Below are 17,741 nucleotides of genomic sequence, written 5' to 3'. Positions count from 1 at the left end.
GCTGATTTATTATCAACGTTGAAAACTTGTGCTGCTTAATATATTTTTGGAACCTGTGATCCTTTTTTTAAGGATTCTTTGATGAATAAAAAGTTAAAATGAACAGCATTTATTTAATAAAGAAGTCTATTCGAGAAATATACACTATATTTCAAAACTTTGGGGTCAGTAAATTTGTATTCTTTCTTTTTTTGAAAGAAATTAATACTTTAAAATTATATTTTAAAGTATATTAAAATAGAAACCATTATTTTGTATTGTAATAACATTTTGCAATAGTACTGTTTTTTCCAAAATTTTGAACAGCAGTGCATACATATATACATATATATATATATATATATATATATATATATGTGTGTGTGTGTGTGTGTGTGTGTGTGTATATATATGTATATATATGTATATATATATATATGTATATATATATATATATATATATATATATATAAACAATTAACTAAGGAATTACCTCCAAGAGACAGTCCGCAAATAGAACATATGATAGATGACATTTTATATTAGTTGACAATTACCCGTGTTGCAGAACAGATGTTTTGGGGCCATGGTTTCCATGGCCATATGAATTTTTCTCCATCACATTTGTCATATTTATTGTCCCTGACTAGACAAATGATGGCGCGCGTTTGCGAGACCTTTGTAGCCGACGTTACAACACTTCGCCCTCTTGTACGAGAGAGTAAGACTCAGCTAATGCTTGTGTCACCGTGCCAGTCTTAGACGCAGCAGGAGCTAAAAATGGACAGATAAGCAAGGGGGTGGGGAAAGACACACAAAAAAAGAGAAGCTAGAGAGAGGTCCCCTGCTTCTACACCATCCTGTTTTCACAGATTAGCTTTTTATTGATCTACCTCTCACCTGCTCCCTCTCTCAATTTCTCCCGTACACGCAGACACGCTCTCTTTGAGCGCAGCTACCTACCGGTGGCAGCGGCCCTGCATTTTTAACACCTACACGCGCTCACACACACATATGCTAACACATTTTTCCTTTTCATCTGTGTGTATTCCTCTCTGCCAGGGCCTTTGTGAGTAGAGAGACTCCAAGAATAGCAGTCAGTCAAATGAACACCTCAGAACGTCTGCTTCCAAAGGAGTTCCGCCGTGTGTGTTTGTGTGTATGCGCGCACGCGGGTCTCGGGAGTAAGAGAGACAGCAGAGAAATGAGAACAGACAGCTTTACACGCACCAGTCTCCTTGCATTATATTTGGATAGTAACAACACACATACATACGCACCCGTACGCTCAAACAAAACAGATATGCACACGCAATGACAGCTTGCAGTTTGGAACCTCCGTTCCACCTCCTGGTTGGTGGGCAGGGGTTGCGTTTCCATAGTAACAGAAAAAGGGAGCTCCCCAGGCCCCTCCTATGTGCACAAGTGCTGTAAGTTCACCACGGACGCAAACGTGCGAATATTTTCTCGCACTGCTGAGTCGTTGTTTTGTTATTAACCCCCCAAAAGACAAATAATATGCTTCGAATTACAAAACTGCAATTACGATATGACATTTATGTGGGTATTGCGAAGTTTGCGTATACACAAACGCTAAAGCGAACCAGTCGCAATTTTCCAAAATGTCAAAAAGAACTTTTTAAGCACCTTCATAAAAGGGTCAGATGACCCAGAAACTTCCTGCTGGTTTCCTGTGACCAGACACGGGTCACTTCCTGTTCTGAAGCTGGGTGAAAACGTCTGATTCAGGGATGAGTCACACAGTACTTGCCCTTTATAGAACATACGCACACCAACTCATAAACTCACAGCTTATGAGTTACCTAGCGAAGATAGGTAACTCATAACATTCTGTGTGCTGATAACCCTGTCTAAGCTGATTTGCTCATCTTGACTGGTTTAAGCTGGTCTATACAGCTAGTCCAGGAGTGCTCACAAACATCAAATAAGAGCTGAAGAAGCTAATTCATGTGGATTTTTATTTGCTAGGGGTTTGGTACTGTTTTGGACAGTTGCTAGGGCATTTGGTAGTGTTTTGGACAATTACTAGGGTGTTTTTAAGGTTGTGGTAGTTGTTAGGGCATTGCTAGAGGTTTGGTAGTGTTTTGGAAAATTACTAGGGTGTTTTTAAGGTTGTGGTAGTTGTTAGGGCATTGCTAGAGGTTTAGTAGTGTTTTGGGTGGTTGCTAGAGTGTTTCTAAGGTTGTGGTAGTTGTTAGCCATTGCTAGGAGTTTGGTAATGTTTTGGACAGTTGCTAGGGCATTTGCTAAAGTTATGGTAGTTGTTAGGGCATTCCTAGGGGTTTGGTAATGTTTTGGACGGTTGCTAGGGCATTTGCTAAAGTTATGGTAGTTGTAAGGGCATTCCTAGGGGTTTGGTAATGTTTTGGACGGTTGCTAGGGTGTTTGCTAAAGTTATGGTAGTTGTTAGGGCATTCCTAGGGGTTTGGAAGTGTTTTGGATGGTTGCTAGGGCATGTGCTGAGATTTTGGTAGTTGTTAGGGCATTGCTAGGGGTTTGGTACTGTTTTGGACAGTTGTTAGGGCATTTGGTAGTGTTTTGAATGGTTGCTAGTGTGTTTGCTAAGGTTGTGGTAGTTGTTAGGGCATTACTAGGGGTTTGGTAGTGTTTTGGTCAATTACTAGAGTGTTTCTAAGGTTGTGGTAGTTGTTAGCCATTGCTAGGGGTTTGGTAGTGTTTTGGATTGTTACTATGGCGTATTTAAGGTTGTGATAGTTGTTGGGGCATTGCCAGGGGTTTGGTAGTGTTTTGGACAATTACTAGGGTGTTTTTAAGATTGTGGTAGTTGTTAGGGCATTGCTAGAGGTTTAGTAATGTTTTGAGTGGTTGCTAGAGTGTTTCTAAGGTTGTGGTAGTTGTTAGCCATTGCTAGGAGTTTGGTAATGTTTTGGACAGTTGTTAGGGCATTTGCTAAAGTTATGGTAGTTGTTAGGGCATTCCTAGGGGTTTGGAAGTGTTTTGGATGGTCGCTAGGGCATTTGCTGAGATTGTGGTAGTTGTTAGGGCATTGCTAGGGAATTGGTAATGTTTTGGACGGTTGCTAGGGTGTTTGCTAAAGTTGTGGTAGTTGTTAGGGCATTGCTAGGGGTTTGGTAGTGTTTTGAATGGTTGCTAGGGCATTTCTAAGGTTTCTAGGGTGCTTTTGGCATTAATCATTTTGGAATGATTTACACTGCATGGGGTGTAGAGTGATGTTGCTGTTCGTAAAAAGTTTTGTTTGCGTTATATTTAAGCAGCGGTCATAGTTCAGGATTTCTTTTAACGGCACAAACGAACGGCACCGGTTTGGATAGATTTGGACAGCATTGGGTGGAGAGTGACGTCACTGACCCATATTGTATTTGTTTTTTCTAAGGAAGGGAATTAGATACTATGTTTATTTTAGCGGCACAAACCGGCACAAATCGAGCACAAACGAATGGCACCTTTTGGAGCAATTTCGACGAGATGGGGTGGAGAGTAACGTAACAGTCCCAAACAAGTATTTTTCCCATTATATTTAAGAGGGGCTCGGAGATACCAGGTTTGTTTTAACGGCACAAATGGGCACAAATCGAGCACAAACGAATGGCACCGGTTTGGAGAGAACTGGACGACATGGGGTGGAGAGTGACGTCACTGCCTCAAATTGTTTTTGTTATTTCTAAAAAGGGGAAATATATTTGACGTTCATTTCAATGGCACAAACCGGCACAAATCGAGCACAAACGAATGTCACCAGTTTTGTGTGATTTAGACAAACTGGGGTGGAGAGTGACGTCACAGCCCTAAAAATATTTAGGTTTTATCTAGGGAAGGAAAACAGATACAGTGTTTATTTTAATGGCACAAACAGGCACAAATCAAGCACAAACGAACTGAAAAATAATGTTTAATATCTTAAACACCAAACCAGCACAAACGTTCATTTTTGCGGCACAAATCAGCACAAACGTAGCACAAACTAATAGTTTTGGTGATTATTTCTTTTTATGGGGTGCCAACTTCACAGAGGTGTTAAAGGTTGTTAAGGCATTGCTAGGTGTACAGCAGTATATTTTGGGTGGTTGTTAGGGCACTTACAGGGGGCTGGTGGTTGTTAAGGCATTGCTAGGGGTTTGGTAGTACAGTATGTTTTGGGTGGTTGTTAGGACATTTTCAGGGTGCTAGTGGTTGTTAAGGGCTAGGGTTTGTGTTTGGGTTGTTGATGGGGCATTTATAGGGTGTTGGTGGTTGTTAAGGCATTGCTAGGGGTTTGGTAGTATGTTTTGGGTGATTGCTATGACATTTACAAGGAGCTGGTGGTTGTTAAGGCATTACTAGGGGTGCGGTAGTATGTTTTGGGTGATTGCTATGACATTTACAGGGAGCTGGTGGTTGTTAAGGCATTGCTAGGGGTTTGGGAGTACAGTATGTTTTGGGTGGTTGTTAGGGCATTTATAGAGTGCTGGTGGTTAAGACATTGCTAGGGCTTGGTAGTATGTTTTGGGTGGTTGTTAAAGCATTTACAAGGTGCTAGTGGTTGTTAAAGGTTAGAGTTTGGGTGGTTGTTAAGGTATTTACAGGGTGCTCATGGTTAAAGCACTGCTAGAGGTACTGTAGTATATTTTGGGTGGTTGTTAGGGCATTTCTGCAGTGTTGGTTATTATTAGAACATCACTATGGGTTTGCAAGTGTATTGAGGTATTGCTAAGCAGTTGCTAATGTTTTCTAGGGGGTCTCAAGGCCATTAATAGCTGGTTTCTGGGTGGTTGCTAGGGCATTGCTATGGATTTGGTAGTGTGTTTCGGCTGGTTGCTAGGATGCTTCCAAGGTGTTTGTTGTTTTTAGGGCATTGTTAGGATTTTGCTAGTGTGTTCAAGTGAATGCTAGATTATTTATAAGCAGCTTCTATGAAATTACTAAATTGTTGGTGGTTATTAGGGCATTTCCAGGGGTTAACTAATATGGTCTAAGTTCCTAGGGTTTCCGGGTCATTTTTAGGTCATTGCCAGGGTGTTGTTGGCAAAGACTATAGAATATCTAGGACTTGTCACTTGTGTAGTTTTGAACGTGGAAAGATGCAACGGCCTTTATGGCTGTGAAGCCCCGCCTTCTTAATGAAAGAGCCAATCGTTGATTAGTAAAGTCAGCGCGTCACTGCAGCTGCCATTAGAAGTCCCGGTTGCAACAGAAAAAGTCAGCATTCTGAGATAAGAATTTGATGTTTCCCCATTCAGAGAGATTGGAGCTGCACTTGCCTGCCCGAGAGGCATTTCAAGATGCCCGCCAAGTGAAATGACTTGCCTTAAAGGGACTTTGGTTGTTGGGCCTTGCTACATGTTTGATAGTTTAATAATTTTGGGAGATTGCTAAGGCATTTATATGATGTTGGTTGTTATTATCACTAGGGGTTTACTAGGGCATAATAAGTACAGCATTACTAGGGGTTTTGTAACTGGTTTTAGGTGGTTGCCTGGGTGTTTTTAGGGTGTTGATGGTTGTTAGGGCATCCCAACACAGCCAAGCTGGGTAGCTAACTGGTCTCTCAGCCTGACTAGCCAAATAAACAAACAAACAAACAAACAAAAAACGCTCGAAAACCAGCTAACAGGCAAACCTGACAAGGTTGGGAGATGGACCAAGACCAGAAAACCATAAGATGATGTTGTTCATTACATAGAGAAAGTAAAATCCATGGAATTAGCTTCCTCAGCTCTTATTTGCTGTGTGTAAGCACTTAGTAGCTGGTGGGTTTGTTCTCCAGGGACATATTTCACTGTGAGTGTTGATTTGTGTTATAACACAAGAGACATCAGCTAATCCTAGCTGTGAACATCAGAAACACGACCCATAATCTCGCACTTTAGCCACCTACAAGCCACGGCTAAGGCAAACACTCCACCCACACAACAAGGACATTTATCACTCCGCAACTTTTCCGAAGGGACGACGAATAGATTTAATCTTTGTATATTCACCATTTGCTAATTCTCTGGTTCTGCACTGAGTCACTGTACACTCACTATAATGATTTTTCTTTATTAGCATCCAGCTTGTACTCCACCTCCACTTTAAGTGAATCTCAAAAGGGTACTTTGAGACAAATTGCCAGACATCAAACAGCAATTAAAAGTTTTTATTGAGTTCATCATTTTGTGTTGATGGGAATTGTAGGAAGTTTATTATTGCTGCGTTCCTTTCAGTTCAGATGTGGGATATTTCTACTTGAGATAGCCAACTTACAAGTATATAAAGAAACAAAATGGCTATGCTTGCATTTGTTTTTTCAGGTGTACAGTTATCAGCAAAAAGGATCGTCGTGTTTTACACAACTGTCTCTGTAAACACTGGCTAAAAAGGTTTTTATTATCATGAAATCTAGAAACTTTGACTCATTGATGCATTTTATTTGTTTAAAGGTTAATGATTATCAGTGACTATGTACATCTCCCTTTGTGCCACTATCTTCATGTGATACAATACGGAGAAACTGGACGAGAACCTGGCACAACTTGGGCCTGAGGTGATACGCAATCTATCGCACTTTTCCAAGTACTTCAGCTTTATTTCAAGTAACAGAATTGTTTTTTAGAGTCTTAGTTTTAAGTAACAATAACAACATTTAAAACTCCAACCTTGCCAGCTGAGGTTTTTAAGTGAAAAAACAGCCTTTATTTTACTCCTAAATCGAAAAGCCCCATTATAAAACCCCATAGGAAAATCTCAAAGGAACCAGCAGTGAATTAGTCTTCTAGGTTCTGACGCCATACCTGCACCACTCTATTTGGTAATAATATAGCATAATGAGAATCCTCTCTGGAACCCAACATAAATGTTAAGAAATGTACAAAAAGACAAAAGTAAAGATATTACCTGCAGTGCTGCTTGCAATTTAAGAGGCATTTAGTAGAGCTGCTTGTGCTGTTGATTTTGACACATTTATTAGCGTGCAGTGCTAACAGGCCTGAAGCTCTTCACTGACCTATTCTCCATAACATTCAGCAGTAGCCAACAGCATCAGCGGCTCAGATAAAAGGCACAAACGCCTGTACCTTTTAGTCCAGTAACTGAACTATTTATATACTTTCTACTAATATCTGCTTGCAGCATTTTCTGTACTCCTATCAACATTCAAAAGGAAACTCATAATAGTTCTGGGTGTCTGATGCTTATTTTTAAGGAAGACAGGAAAACATGCACAGTGAGTATCCATGTTTACTTTTGTATTCATATTCAACCGCATGCCAGGGAGTAAATTAATTCAGACAAGAGAACAAATGCTGGAAAAACATTCTTTCGAAAGGCAAAAATGCAGAAAGAAAGAAAAGAGGTGGATTGAAAATGTAATCCCCTAAGAAATGGAAATTAATTTAATTCTTAGATCCTTTAGGTTTTCAATAAACAGACAAGTGAAAACCTGTCTGCGGTGGGATTTGGGATTAGAGACACCCTAATGGAGTGGTTGCTTCAAGCAGGATGAAATCGTTGACTCCAAGTTTATCTTCAATAAGAGACCATAGCCGCACATCACTGAGATGATAATGAAAGGAGCAGCTGAGGTGAGGATCTGTGAAAGGGCACTTTGTCTAAACAATTTCTTTTATGGATTTAACCTCACGAATAGCTTTGCTGCGCTGATTCTTGAAGACAAAGCGAATGCTGCAAAAGTTATTCACTGCACTGTGCAAATGTGTTGAAGCTAACTAGAGTAACTCGATTAATAAACAATTTTATGAAGAAAATATGAGCAGCGCTTCCGGTGCAAAACATGTTGGTGCGAAAAGTATTGGAATTTTCCATTGCATGGTGCTATAAAGAAATCACATCTCCTGATATTCTAGAAACAAGAGCTGGGGATTGCTACGAGTTTGCTACTGTGTTCAAGGCTGTTGACAGGTGGTTGCTATGCAATTATCAGGCCGTTGCTAGGGTGGTAGTGGTTGGTAGGGCATTGCTAAGGGTTTATTAGTGTTTTGTGTGGTTACTAGGGCATTTCTAAAGTATTGATAGTTAAGGCATTACTAGTGGATTGTTAGTGTGTTTTGGGTGGTTACTAAGGCGTGTCTAAGGTATTCCCTTATGAAAATTAACCATGGTCTTATTGTAGTAACCATAAATACCATGAATAACCATAATACATAAAATAACTATAAATGCCATTGTTAAACTAGTGTAGAAAAAACATGGTTAGTTTGTAGTTACCATGGTTTTACTCATGTTTATTTATTTATTTATTTTTAGTTAGTTAGTTGTAGTAAAACCATGGTGAATTTTATAAGGGTTGATAGTTGTCAAAGCATTACTAGGGGTCTGTTATTGTGTTTTGGATGGTTGCTAAGATACTGATGGTTGTTAAGACATCACTATGGGTTTGCTAGTGTGTTTTGGGTGGTTGCTAGGGCGTTACTAAGGTACTGGTAGTTGTTAAGGCATCGCTATGGGTTTATTAGTGTGTTTTGGGTGGTTGCTAGGGCGTTACTAAGGTACTGGTAGTTGTTAAGGCATCGCTATGGGTTTGTTAGTGTGTTTTGGGTGGTTGCTAGGGCGTTACTAAGGTACTGGTAGTTGTTAAAGCATCGCTATGGGTTTGTTAGTGTGTTTTGGGTGGTTGCTAGGGAGTTACTAAGGTACTGGTAGTTGTTAAGGCATCGCTATGGGTTTGTTAGTGTGTTTTGGGTGGTTGCTAGGGCGTTACTAAGGTACTGGTAATTGTTAAGGCATCGCTATGGGTTTGTTAGTGTGTTTTGGGTGGTTGCTAGGGCGTTACTAAGGTACTGGTAGTTGTTAAAACATCGCTATGGGTTTGTTAGTGTGTTTTGGGTGGTTGCTACGGTGTTTCTAAGGTACTGGGTTTATTAGTGTATTTTTGGTGGTTGCTGGGGCGTTTTTAAGGTACAGATAGTTGTTAAGGCATTACTAGGGGTTTGTTGGTGTGTTTTGGGTGGTTGTTAGGGCATTTTAAGAGTCTAGTTGGTTGTTATGAGTTTGGTGTTTTTGGATGGTTTCTAGGGTTTTTGTGGTTATTAGGGGATTGTTAGGGTATTTGTTACTGTGTTTTGGGCGTTGCTAGTGTATTGCTAAGCCATTGACATGTGGTTGCTATTACTAGGGCAATACTAGGGGTTTTGTATTGTTTTTGGGGTGGTGGATAGTATATTTCTCTAGTTGGTGATTAATACTGTATCGCTAGAGGTTTGATAGTGTGATCTGGGTGGTTGTCCAGCTATTGATAGGTGATTGTTAGGGCATTGCTAGGGCTTTGGTAGTGTGTTTTGGCTGGTTTCTAGGGCTTTGATGGTCACTGGGACATCACTAGGGGTTTGCTAACACATTTTGAGTGTGTTCTTGGTCATTTATAAGCAGTTGCTAGTGTAACCCCTCCAGTTCTACTCTCCCCGGTCCGAGCAGGATTCAAATTGCTATTTCGGGCATAGGAGGTGGGCAGGCTAACAAGGACACTAACACTAAAGGCTGCAGCCTCTAGTGTGTCTCTTGAGGTCAGGGGAGTGAGGTTTACCTGCACAGCTATTACTAAGCTTGCCTCCGTTATTCACCCCCTACTTGCTGTATTTCAACCGACATTTCCAGCATGGGGAGGAGGGTGTGCAAACAAGGAAGCTAAACACTGCTGCCCGAAGGCATCATTCACTAGTGCATCTTTTGAGGTTAGGGGAATGAGGTTTAACTGCACAGTCCTTACCTGCTGTCCTCCATTACACTAGCGTCACTAGGATGTTGTTAGGCAACGTCCCTAGATATTTATAGGGAGCTTTTTCAATGGAAGTGGAAACAATGTCATTAGTAAGCAGCACTAATAAGTCCTTCTTATATTTTCTTTTCCTCGGCAGTATTTACAGTGGCATTCCCTGTGGTGTTGTGCTCCCTGCAGGGCTCTCGGAACTGATGAAGGGGTATTAGCATAATTAGCTAAATGTTAGCTGCTAGCCAGAATGATGGTCCCTCGGTTTGGCCGACCAACAGTACCGGTCTCATCCAGGCCAAAGGAAGGATGAGACAATCTAGAGGAGATGTCGGGGGAGGGGAAGAAGAGGAGAGGAGGACTGCATACAGAAGAGCTATGAAGGAATTGTTGGAAAGACACTATGAACAGATAGAAGGAGGAGTGAGTGATCAGATGAAGTCAGAGACAGAGAAAGAGATTAAGACAGTCAGCAAGAGAGAAGCCATTTGTACTGAATATACAGAATAGAGTGTGGATATGGAATGCCTCTGTTTGTACAGAGCTCGAGGGTTTGTGTAAATGAGTATGTGTATGTATGTGTGTGTCAGCTTGGGTTTTGGTTCAAAATCCCACAGGGATGCAGTAATCCGCGCATGGCTCCGAGATTTGAGTCTCTAAGCAAAGCTTTTTTCTCTATTTATAAATCTCTTAATCTGCACAAAGGGCCCTGTGAGACACACACAAACCGGAGCAGACAAGTGTGTGATTCTGTGTATGTGTAATACAAGTTTGTGAATAGAGCAGTGTGTTAGCTCTACATACACACACAGGACATTTGTGATACATGCCACCTGGATTCGATAAGAAATGAGGGTCATTTGAGTCACAGGTCCTGCTCAAAAGTGGGATCAATAATTTTGTGTGTGTGCTTCCACTTAATGCTCAGAGACAGAAACTAACACATAAAAGCATGATCAAGGTGACCTTTAGAGGGGCCTTGACCTTTTGACCTGAGCTAAAGCATTAAAGAGAGGAGCAATCTGAAGCTTTAATTTATAAAATTACAAATCCTATTGAGATGCAGGTGAAAAAACTTAATTATCTACAATTCAGTTGAAATTAATGAAGTGGTATTTTGTATTTAAAATGTTGGCAGCATCTGTTCTGTTAAAGATTAAACAATGAAAAAGGCAAGTGTGAGATCATTTCAAAGTAAGAAATAAGAAGTGTGACAAAGAGTCGGATCTACGAGAAATTAAGCCATAATTGCAAAAAAAAAAAAAAAAAGTTGGATAAATGATTAATATTATCACAATTATGAGAAATAAAACCATAGCTGCAAAATATATTGATGTAATATATCAGTAATTCCAAGAAATAAAGATAAAAGTATGAAAAATAAAGTTATATACAGTCCCAATTACAAGATAAGGTGCAATTATGAGAAAAAAAAAAAATCACAGTTACAAACAAATAACTGAAGAAATGATGAGAAATAAAGTCACAATTACATGAAATGTATTAGTAATTATGAAAAATACATTTTCAGTTGTAAGATAGAAAGTTGCAATTATGAAAAATAGTTTCAGTAACATCATATTGTATTACATCAAGTCACTTTGTGTGATATAAAGCCACAATTATGGTATTTTCGCAATTATGCGAAAGTCGCAAGTGAAATATATAGACATAATTATGAGAAATACATCTACAATTACAGGAAATAAAGACCAAATTATATTGCAAGATATAGTTACAATTACAAGATTATAAAGGTTCAAATATGAGAAATAAATGTACAATTACCAGAAATAATGTTGCAATTACAAGAAATAAAGTTACGATTTCAAGGAATATATTCATAATTATGTGAAATAAAGTTGTAAGATATAGTAACAACTATGAAAAATAATTTTGCAATTATGAGATTTAATCATATTGCAATATGTCAAATCACACTGTGAGATTTATTTATACTTACTATATTAATATATAAAGGTGCAATTATGCTAAAAAAAATATATATGATTATTAGAGATATGTTTAAAAGTACAGGAAATAAAGTTGCAATTGTAAGATGTAGTCACAATTATGAAAATAATGTTGCAATTATGAGATTTAATCATATTGCAATATATAAAATCACATTTTGAGATTTAGTCACGCTTAGTATGAAGATATAAAGGTGCAATAATAAAAACAAATATGATTATTAGAAATATATTTAAAGTTACAGGAAATAAATTTGAAATTGTAAGATACAGTCACAACTATGAATAATAATAAGATATTGTCATATTGCGATATATCAAATTAAACTGTGAGATTCAGTCACACTTAGTATATAAGGATATAAAGGTCCAATTGTGAGGGGAAAAAAATGATTATGAGAAATATATTCATAATTACAGGAAATAAGGTTGCAACTGTAAGATGTAGTCACAATTATGAAAAAATAATGTTGCAGTTATGAGATATAATCATACTGCAATATATAAAATCTCATTTAGTCACTTTATATACAAAGATATAAAGGTGCAGTTAAAGAAAAATTATGATTATGAGAAATACATTTGAAATTACAGGAAATAAAGTTGCAATTGCAAGATATAGTCTCTATGCAAATAATGTTGCAATTATGCAATATAGTAATATTGCGACATAAAATCACTATTTAAAGTCACACTTAGTATATAAAGATATAAAGAGTGCAATTACGAGAAACAAATGCATGATTATGACAAATATATTTAAAATGATTAGAAATAAAGTTGCACTTGTAAGACATAAAACATTTGCAAGTCTTGCAGTCTTGCAATTATGTGGCATAGCCATTATTGCAGTCGTAGCTACATGTGACATGCATATTTTCTTGCAAATCAGTTCTGTAAAAAACATCCATGTAAATTTAAATGTAATATAGGGCGACGCTCTATCCATGGCACATTGGAAGTGTTGCCAGTGGGCTGGGTTTCTCTGTCAGTTTGCTAAGCCTGAACGAGCTGTTGCATTTTTTTTTCTCCCCCAGACTAAGATCAGGACACATTTTGATCATTCTAGGCTAAAAATATCCAATTTTTTTCCCCAACCCTTTGCGCATATTAGCTTATGCTATCAGCTCAATATGCGATTTGACTGACTGACTGAACAGATTACTCATTTTATATAACCATGTCAGAAATAGTGAGATCAGTCTCATTGTCTAAGTAGAGAACAAGATGAGGTAACATGCAGGCTTTTATTTACGTGCATATGAACACACACGCTATGATCATAAATGGTGCTAAAATAGCTATGACCTACTCGCTTGTGGCTTCTGTTTTAAAATGCAAACAAACTGCTCAATCATCCAGTTTTCACGAACGTCATCTTGCTTTTCTCTGTCTATCAATTTTATGCTACACAGAAAGCTGGCAAACATCTTGACCTTGTATTTACTAGAATCTGCCCCTCCCCTACAGTCACTGTGACCCTTCTTCATGTCTGCAATGTTTTATCTCAGTCCCACACTCTCTCCCACTCACCACCTGCCCTTTTCCTCCAGAGCCGTGAGAGAATTTCACATGTTCTCTTCATTTCTTCAATCATAACCTCACTTCTCTCATATGACTGTGTAGGATTATGGTTTATACAAGGACTATGAATTGTTACTGCCTTAGTTCTTCCAAAGACTTACTTCCTCACTCAAATGTAAGTATTTTCAGTCTCTATGTTATGAACAAAGTGGTAATGAGAGACTCATTGTTAGAACTCCCCCAAAAAGACCTTAAGATATTTTTGATGAAATCCAGAGTAACTCGACTGACACATTTAAGACCCAGAAAGTTTTTGCTTTGCGCACAAATAGTATACTTGTAGCTTCATAACACTGCGGTTGAACCGCTGATGTCACATGAACTGGATTTTGTTGATGTCTTTACTACCTTTCTGGACCTTGAACGTGTCAGTTGCATTGCTGTCTATGCAGGGTCAGAAAGCTTTTGGATTTCATCAAAAATATCTTAATTTGTGTTCCAAAGATTAACAAAGGTCTTACGGGTTTGGAACGACATGAGGATGAGTAATTAATGACAGAATTTTTATTTTTGGGTGAACTATCCCTTTAAATATCACAAATATACAAGCAGAGACTAATTGTCAAGGTTTAGAATCAGAAATGATCTGATATATGACAAATTCCACAAAAAGTTTATGAAAAGCATCCAATCTGGTCGAGCAATACAGAATTTGAGAATAGATTTCTCCCCTTATATAGTCCTACTGTATATGTTTGGTCTCTTCGTCCAACTCTGAATATCAATATGTACAGTTGAAGTCAAAAAAAATATTTTACCAAAATAAGAGGGATCATACAAAATGCATGTTATGTTTTATTTAGTATATTTCACATAAAATACGCCATGTAGTCCACAAGAGAAAATAATAGTTGAATTTATAAAAATGACCCTGTTCAAAAGTTTACATACACTTGGTTCTTAATACCATGTTGTTATCTGAATGATCCACAGCTGTGTTTTTTTGTTTAGTGATAGTTGTTCATGAGTCCCTTGTTTGTCCTGAACAGTTGAACTGCCTGCTGTTCTTCAGAAAAATCCTTCAGGTCCCACAAATTCTTTGGTTTTTCAGCATTTCGTGTATTTGAACCCTTTCCAACAAAGACTATGATTTTGAGATCCATCTTTTCACACTGAGGACAACTGAGGGACTCAGTTGCAACTATTACAGAAGGTTTAAACGCTCACTGATGCTCCAGAAGGAAAAAAAAAACGATGCATTAAGAGGCAGGGGGTGTAAACTTTTAAACAGAATGAAAATATGTATTTTTCTTATTTTGCCTAAATTTTTTTTTTTTTTTCATTTAGTACTGCCCTTCAGAAGCTACGTGTTTCCCAGAAGACAAAGTAAGTTAAATTTACCCTGGTCTTCAAATTCAAAAGTGTTCACCCTCAGCTCTTAATGCATAGTGGAAACACTGAAGCATCAGTGAGTGTTTGAATCTTCTGTAATAGTTCCATATGAGTCCCTCAGTTGTCCTCAGTGTGAAAAGATGGATCTCAAAATCATACAGTCATTGTTGGAAAGGGTTCAAATACACAAAAAGGCTGAAAAACCAAAGAATTGTGGGACCTAAAGGATTTTTCTGAAGAACAGCAGGCAGTTTAACTGTTCAGGACAAACAAAGGACATAAGGGAAACAAAACAGGGAAACAAGGGGGAAAACACATCTGTGGATCATTCAGGTAACATAGTATTAAGAATCAAGTGTATGTAAACTTTTGAACAGGGTAATTTTTTTAGAATTTTAACTATTATATTCTCTTGTGGACTATACGTAAACATCTTTTATCTGAAATATCTTATTCAGCTCAGTACTTGTATTTTGTATGATCCCTCTTCAAGTAACATTTTGCAGATTCTGCAAGGTGTATGTAAACTTTTGACTTCAACTGTAATATGGAATATTGGCAATATCTTTTGCTACTTTGATTTTACTGTGCCATACTATTTTTTTATTTATTTTTTGTTTTGTTTTTGTATTTTTAGTAATTATTATTTGTACTATCCCGTCATTTCTTAACTAGTGTTTCTTAATCTTCTGACGTTACAAAAAAAAAACCTTAGTAAAAAAAAAAATCCATCAGGGTCACTGAAAAAAATCCATCAGGCATCACTGAAAAAGGGTAACTGAGAAATCTGTTAGATTTCCAGGCTGACAAAAAACTGCATGTTTCACAAACCTCTAGCTGAGAACCACAGTAAAGTGTTGAGACTCCCTCCTGCTGTAATACAGAAGCCACATGCACCAGACTGCCCTTGGTGAAATCCAAACCAAAAAACGCTCAATTTCAGTGCAACAGTCAGTGCTCAGAATTCCAGATCTATTCCATTTATCCCCTTTCTGTTACTCTCTATACAGCATAAATTGTCTTTCTCAAAAGTACATTAATACATAATACTTATTGACTTAATGAACACATCGGCCAACTGACATCTCTCCTTGGAAATTTGAGTATGTATTAATATGTATCTGGGATTTAACAACACTGCATTCTGTCAGGCTGAAATGAGGGCAAGATTTTATACTTGAAACTAAAAATGGTCTCTTTTATATTTAGTCGTGTTCAGGCATGGTGAGAGCAGTAGGTGGTTCCCCCCAAGAAGATTGATGGAGTTGACACACTCCCACCCCCTCACAGGACAACTTAAAGCTTGCAACGCTGTAGAAGCCAAGGATTGCAATGGTGAGAACTAGAAGCTTCAATGAGAATTTCCGCACCCTTGGTTGCACTACTCGTCATTAATGTGCCCTTCCGGTGTACTGGGATGGATCCATGTAGGTCTGCAATTAAAGTATACCCAGGGTTATGAATATACTGCGGTTCTCCATGATTATGCCACCCTCAATCCAGAACTAATTCCTCTCCTCAAGCAACTTCTAAAAATATTGCAAAGGACCAGAGCCTGAAGGGGATGCTGTCAAAGGTGATGGCATTCGTAAGTGGAATCTCATGATCCTGTATGTCCTACTTGGCATTAAAACGACATGGCCCAGATGGCCAGCTTCTCTTTTGGTGCTACGGTTACAAAATCCTCTCTAGGCCTATCAGCAACTTATTCAAACAACTTGGTGGTGTAATAAATAAAAAAGGATTCAGACTCAGTTACACAACATGTCCTGACAAAATGGAAATATGAAGACTTTGCAAATATTTGTATATTAATTTGTGTCAATAAGTGGACATACTTTACCTCCAAGTGCCAAGTGCCAGTTTTCTGGATGTGTGGAGACTTTATTTTGCTCACGCTTCTCATCCACCATTGGGGAGCCCCTATCACATTCACTGAGATCAGGGTACACACTTTACTGCCAACATTTCTGGAAGGCATCTTAAGCTAATGGACACTGACTGGTCATTCCTTTCAGGTCAAGTAGAATGAATAAAGTCATTAAATAGAAACTGAAAAAAACAAGGACACAAGGAGGGTATTCCTTAACCTTCTAACAACCCCAACAACCCCATTGTCTTAGACAACATTAGGGTCACAATTTGTGGGCACCGCAAAAAGAACCCCATGAGGGCGGGTCATGGGAAAAGGGTCAGTATTTGGCTGGTTCACTTCAGTCTTATGCCAGGTTCACACTGCACGATTTTAGCCCAGATTTTTACTATTCATGGAAATCGCTGTCAAATGCCCGCAGTTGGAGGCAAATAGGTGTGAGCTTACATGAGTGACAATCGTTTAGTGTGTGTTAAGTCCAGTTCAGACTACACAATTTTAGCCAGATTTTGGCACAATCTACTTTACGTAGGAATTGCGTCAGAATTGCGAGATCCGAGAACTTGCCAATCCAATTTTTTTTTTCAGCATAATTGTGTAATATAAACTCACAATTGTGAGTTCTAAAGCCAGAACTGTGAGACATAAACTCTCAATTCTAAGAAATAAAGTCAGAAATTGCAAGATATAAATTTGCAATTTTATTTTTTTCTCAGAATTGTGAGATATAAATTTGCAATTCTGAGAAATAGTCGATAATTCTGAGAAATCTCTGTGAAAGAAAACTCATAATTTTATAGTTTATATAGCAGATAATTTTTTTTTAGAATTGCAAGCTTATATCACAAATCTTTTTTTTCTCAGAATTGCGCTATTCTGATTTTGTAACACTTAAGTCAGAATTGTGAGATAAAAACGTGCAATTCTCAGAATATATCAGTCTTTTTTACCCTCAAAATTGCAATTTGTAACTCGCAATGACGAATTTATATCTCACAATTCTGACATATAAACTGCCAATTGTGAGAAAAAAGTCTGAACTGCACGATACAAACTCACAATTGCGAGAAAAACAGTCAGAATTCTGAGATATAAATATCTCATTTGCAAGGAAAAACGTCAGAATTCCAAGATATAAACTTGCAGTTGCAAGAAAAAAAGTCTGTTACGAGTTCCAAACTCACAATTGCGAGAAAAAAAGTCAGAATTCTGAGATGTAAACATTGCATTTGCAAGGAAAAACATCAGAATTCTGAGATCCAAACTCGCAATTGCGAGAAAAAAGTCAGAATTCCAAGACATAAACTTGCAATTGCGA

The sequence above is a fragment of the Labeo rohita genome, chromosome 20, assembly GCF_022985175.1.
Source record: "Labeo rohita strain BAU-BD-2019 chromosome 20, IGBB_LRoh.1.0, whole genome shotgun sequence".
Lineage (NCBI taxonomy): Eukaryota > Metazoa > Chordata > Actinopteri > Cypriniformes > Cyprinidae > Labeo > Labeo rohita.
Note: the sequence above shows the minus strand (reverse complement) of the source record.